We start from the raw sequence: 5,900 nt of genomic DNA on the forward strand, positions 1-5,900 counted from the left end.
GCAGGGGACACACAGCCAAACCTCAGGCCCATGTGCCAGGCCATGTGTCACACACGATCAAGACACATGCCCGTGTGTCTACCTGTGTGGACAAAATAAAGCCATTTTCTAGCTTTATTTCTCACACAAATTTTGCCAGTGACCTACACCAAAACTTTCATTCATATACCAACCAATTCAAGCATTATAACCAAGTTAATTCTAACATCTAGCATGATACATCATTACATACATTCATGCTTTTAATCTTACCTTCTATAGGCAAACTTGTTAACCTATCTCAATCAATCAATAATAAACATTTATGTTATCACTATGAAATAATCTTAATATTTATATACCAAAACATAACCATCACTAGCATTCCAATGGCTAGATTACAATAACCATTTGCATTTACATGCTAATATGACCAATTAACCTATACATGTAATTATAATTATAATTGATTTACCATATGTACCGAAAAGGGCCAATGGATAGCGTGAGTGCTCTCCGACAAGCTTCAAATCAACGAGCTTTCGATTTACTATAAAACAGGGAAATAAAACTAAGTAAGCATATAATGCTTAGTAAGTTCGTATAACATGGTACTTAACTTACCATTCATTCTATTTCAAGATAAACATGTAAGGCACATTCAATCAATTTGATCTCAAGCCCTACACATATCCTCATTGCCGTTGTTAGTCATACATTCCACAATATCATCAAGAAACATATATGGGCTCCACAACAATCAGATTTCCAGGCACATATGCTTTCCACATCACATACTCATTTAACATGTATAAATTATATCTTTATGTTACATGTATATTTTCATAATAATTTATCTCGAGTTTAGATTATTTCATGTTGGGACTTTACCCATTAAATCATTAGAAATATCAATGTCAGACAAGTAGTACACTTAAGGTGTACAAATCTATAATCAAGGATGAACATATTCATTAAATAAATTCCATGAACAAATATCATCATCTCATATTTCCATATATCAATTATCATGTATCATCATTTTCATGTATTTCAGGCAGATATGTGTAATAACTCATTTCTTATTCATATCTTCTCATGTCAGGATTTTTACCCGTTGAATTTATTTGAAATATCGATGGATACATAGGTAGTACAGTCGAGGTGTACAAATCAAGATCTGTCAATTCATATTCAGTAGTATCTGTTAAGGCACATAACCAGAGAGCACACTCTCTAGCCACATATCAGGATGCTCAGATGAGCCATGTAACCATGTAATAGGACACTTATCCGGGCTAATCAGGAAACTTATAAGAGTTTTACTCAGGAAGCTCATAGAGCTTATCAGATATCTCCGAAGAGATAATATCAGGGAGCACCGAATAAGGTAACAAAAAGTTAAAGTGAGCCATGTCAGGAAACTCATAAGAGCCTATATCAGGACGCTCACGTAGAGCTGTGTTTGTTTCTGCATTATATGCTGGATCACAACCGATCAAATCATCTAACAGGACGCTCACAAAGAGCTGCCGTAGTATGCAACACCTACTAAATCACTACCGATCAAGATGCTCGCAGGAACTATATAATAAGATGCTCGAGAGGGCTTTTATTAGGATTACTTGTTCGAGGTAAAACCCGGCCGGAACATATGCATGACCACATTCAAATATGGGAAATCAAATATCCATCGACTTTCATTTATTCAAACGAGATTTAACAATTTTCAGGCATGTGATTATTTCATACATTTATAATATTCATATAATTCAAATAAACACATTCCACATACATTTCAAGCATAAAAGTAACATCTTTATCATTTATCATTTATCAGGTATTATCATTTATTAGGCTTTGTCGAATATGTCTTCAATATTATATATATAATATTTATACAATTCACATACACACAACATTTAATTTGAGCATATAAATATACATAATTTAGTTACACGAGCTTACCTTGTCAAATGTTCATGTATGTAAAATCTACTAATCTGATATTTTTCTCTTTTCCTCGTTTTAACTCCGAATTTGGTTTATCTGGATCTATACGAGTAAATTTAAAATCAATTTAATACAATTTAAACTCAATTCAGTCCAATTCACATCTTAGGCAAAATTACCATTTTACCTCTAAACTTTTAATTAATGAGGATTTCGTCCCTAGGCTCGGAAAATGAAATTCATGCAATTTAATCCTTGTTCCAAGCTTAGCTAATTTTTACATGTAACATTTACAGCCCATGTATTTCATAAAATTCAAAATTTACTTTGTAAAAGTTGTTTATCTATCAACAACATTTCATATTCTACCATAAATTTCAAAATTTCAGCGTATTCATCCATGGAAAAATTTTCATTCTTTGATAAATTTACAAATTAACCTCCAAAATAGATAGATTCAGTTATCTCAATCTCGAAAATATAAAAATTACTAAAAACGAGACTTGAATACTTACCTAATTTGGCCAAGAAAGCTTGCTTTCTCTTTCCTAGGGTTTCCATGCAAAATATTTTGGGGAAGATGATGATATTTTGTTATTTAATTAATTTATCATTTTTAATTATTTTGATTCCCAATTTAGTCCTTAGCTTTTTTCTAATTTTCCATGGATGAATCATCCAAAAATATCTACTAAATTTTCATTAATGGTATAATTACCATATAAGGACCTCCAATTTAAAGTTCTATAGCTATTTAATCCCTTTAGCTACTAGAACTCAACTTTTGCACTTTGTGCAATTTGGTCCTTTATCAAATTAAACATGTAATCGATAAAATTTCTTTATGAAATTTTCACACAATATTATTATCATACTGTAGATCATAAAATAGTATTAAAATAAATTTTCTTTTCAGACTCGAATCTATCGCCCCAAAACTACTATTCTAATTTTATAAAAAATGGGCTGTTACACAAGCGCAGTAGTTTGAATTGAAACCAGTAATATTTCAGATGTTATAAATAGTAGGAAAGTTTGGAGGACTTCCTATTAAAGATCCAAGATTGCATTTGTGAGTTTTCCTAGAAGTCTGTGATTCGTTTAGGCAACAAGGTGTTCTTGAAGATGCCCTAAGACCTAAATTGTTTCCATATTCCTTGAGAGATTGAGGAAGAGCATGGTTAAACGCTTTTTCGTCGGGGACAGTGACATCATGGAATGACCTTTGCCAGAGGTTTTTGCTATCGTATAATCCACCAAACATGAATGTCAAGCTTAGAAATGACATCACATCTCTTCAAAAATTTGAGGATGAAATGCTATATGAAGCTTAGGAACGATTTAAAGATTTAATTTGGAAATGTCCGTTGCATGGATTTCAACACTAGACTTAAATGGAAATATTCTATAATGGGTTGAATGCACATACGAGAATGGTAGTGGATGCGTCTTCTAATGGTACACTGTTGGATAAATATTACAACGAAGCATATGAGCTTTTGGAATAGATTTCCAACAATGTCTATCGATACCCTACCACAAGAGTTGGGACGTACAAAAAAGCTACTGGTACCATGGAGCTCGATGCAATTACTTCGTTGACAGCCCAGGTATCTTATTTAGCTAATAAGATTAAAATAATGAAAAATCTAACTATTGCCCATGAGATGAACTCAGCTGAGCTATCATGCATTTATTGTGGCGAAGATCATGTTGTTTGATGAATACCCATCAAACCAGCATTAGTATACTACATCAGTAATTTTAACAAGAATAATAACCCCTATTCCAACACTTACAATCCGAGGTGAAGCAACATCTAAATTTTAGTTGGAATAATCAAGGTGTAGGGAGTTTACACAAGCTTGTAAGACAAAATATCCACAATGCACCACCAAGTTATAATCATCCTATGCCGAGGCAAAATGCTTGACAAGGTCAGGTATCATCTTCTAATACTATTGAATATTTATTAAAGGAGTATATGGACAAAAATAATGCTATGATTTAGAGTCAGGATGCATCTCTTCGACCACTTAAAAATCAAGTGGGGTAAATAGAGAACGCTCTAAAGTCAAGTCCACAAGGAGCATTGCTAAGTGATACTAAAAATTCGAGAACCTAAGGGAAGGAGCAGTGCAAGGCCATCACTCTTTGAAGTGGGACTCAATTGGATACAGTTGTTCAAGATGCCACAACAGAAGAAGAGAAATCCAGCTGCAATCAAGAAAGGATCTCAAAACCAACGGAACGATAGACAACACCTGAAAAGGGTACACAGAGAAATGTTGTGACAAAATCAGATCATGTTGCCAACAGAAATGGCACAGTAAAATAATATCAGTAACCTGAAGGATGACCACATTTACCTTTTTCTTAGCGATTCCAGAATGCTAAACATGATATTCAATTTAAAAGGTTTTTAGATGATTTGAACCAACTCCGCATCAACATACTATTAGTAGAAGCTTTGGAGAAAAAATGCCCAATTATGTGAAATTTATGAAAGACATATTTTCAAAAAAGCACAGCTTGAGTGAATTTGAGACTGTTGTTCTCACTAAAGGGTGCACAACAATGTTGATAAAAAATTTACCTCTTAAGTTGAAGGATCTAGGGAGTTTCACTATTCCGTGTTCAATTGGAAATCCTTATGTTGGTAAGGCGTTATGTGACTTAAGAGCAAGTATAAATCTAATGCCTATGTTTATTTTTAGGAAGCTAGAAATTAGGAAATCAAGACCTACTATGGTAACTTTGCAATTAGTTGATCGATTCTACGCCCATTCGGAAGGTAAATTGAGTACGTATTGGTAAGAGTGGATAAATTTATCTTTCCTGTTGATTTCCTTATTTTAGAATTTGAAGCTGATCAAAATGTGTCAGTTATCCTTGGAATACCATTTCTTGCTATAGGCAGAACTCTAATTAACGTACAGAAAGGTGAGTTGACCATAAGGGTAAATGATCAACAAGTTACTTTTAATATTTTTGATGTTTTGATCTGTGCAGACAAAATTGCATAATGCCACGCCATTAGTTTGATAGAAGCAGCAGTACAGGAAGAATTCAACAGACTTTACCACAGTAATTCTAATAATAATGAAGACTCATTAGAAAGGATTGATGAAGTCTGTTTCGAAGAACTTAATGAATTCATGGAATCCAAACAGACATTGGAGAGACCAGGGAAAAAGTTTGACTCTTTGGATTTATCGAGTCATTCATTCAAGCCTCTTAAACCTTCTATAGAGGAACCTCCTACATTGAAGTTGAAACCTTTGCCGTAACATTTAAAATATGAATACTTGGGAGATAACGATACATTTTTAGTTGTGATTTCTACAAAATTGACATCTGAATAAAAAGTCAAGTCGTTGGAAGTCTTGCAACGATTTAAGAAGGTGTTAGAATGGACTCTTGCTGATATAAAGGGAATCAGTCTTGCATTTTGCATGCATAAAATCTTGTTAGAGGATTTCCACAACAAGTCTATTGAGCAGTAGAGAAGATTGAATTCGATAATGAAAGAAGTTTTTAATAAAGAGATTATCAAGTGGCTTGACGTTGACATTATTTATCCAATCTTAGACAACTTGTGGGTAAGCCTTGTACAACGTGTCCCCAAGAAAGGAGGTGTCACAGTGGTTAGCAATGACAATAATAAGCTCATACCAACTCGCACGATCACAGGATGGAAAGTGTGTATGGATTATCGAAGCCTTAACAAGGCAACTAGGAAGGACCATTTCCCCTTGACGTTTATTGGTCAAATGTTGAACATGTTAGCAGGAAACGCTTTTTACTATTTTTTGGACAAATATTCAGCGTAGAATCAAATTTCCATAGCTCCCACTGACCAAGAGAAGACAACTTTCACGTGTCCATATGGTACTTTTCTGTTTAGACAGATGCCGTTTGGATTATGTAATGCCCCAACAACTTTTTAGCATTGTATGATGACCATA

The 5,900-nt window shown here is 33.8% G+C and overlaps 1 non-coding gene across 1 annotated transcript; it reads right to left on the reverse strand.

Moving 5' to 3' along the window:
* Positions 1-3,203: 3,203 nt before the first annotated feature.
* LOC128282299 (small nucleolar RNA R71) lies at positions 3,204-3,310 on the reverse strand. The gene has a single exon (XR_008272521.1). It is a non-coding gene; the product is annotated as a small nucleolar RNA R71 (small nucleolar RNA).
* Positions 3,311-5,900: the final 2,590 nt, after the last annotated feature.

The sequence above is a fragment of the Gossypium arboreum genome, chromosome 1 (assembly GCF_025698485.1).
Source record: "Gossypium arboreum isolate Shixiya-1 chromosome 1, ASM2569848v2, whole genome shotgun sequence".
Lineage (NCBI taxonomy): Eukaryota > Viridiplantae > Streptophyta > Magnoliopsida > Malvales > Malvaceae > Gossypium > Gossypium arboreum.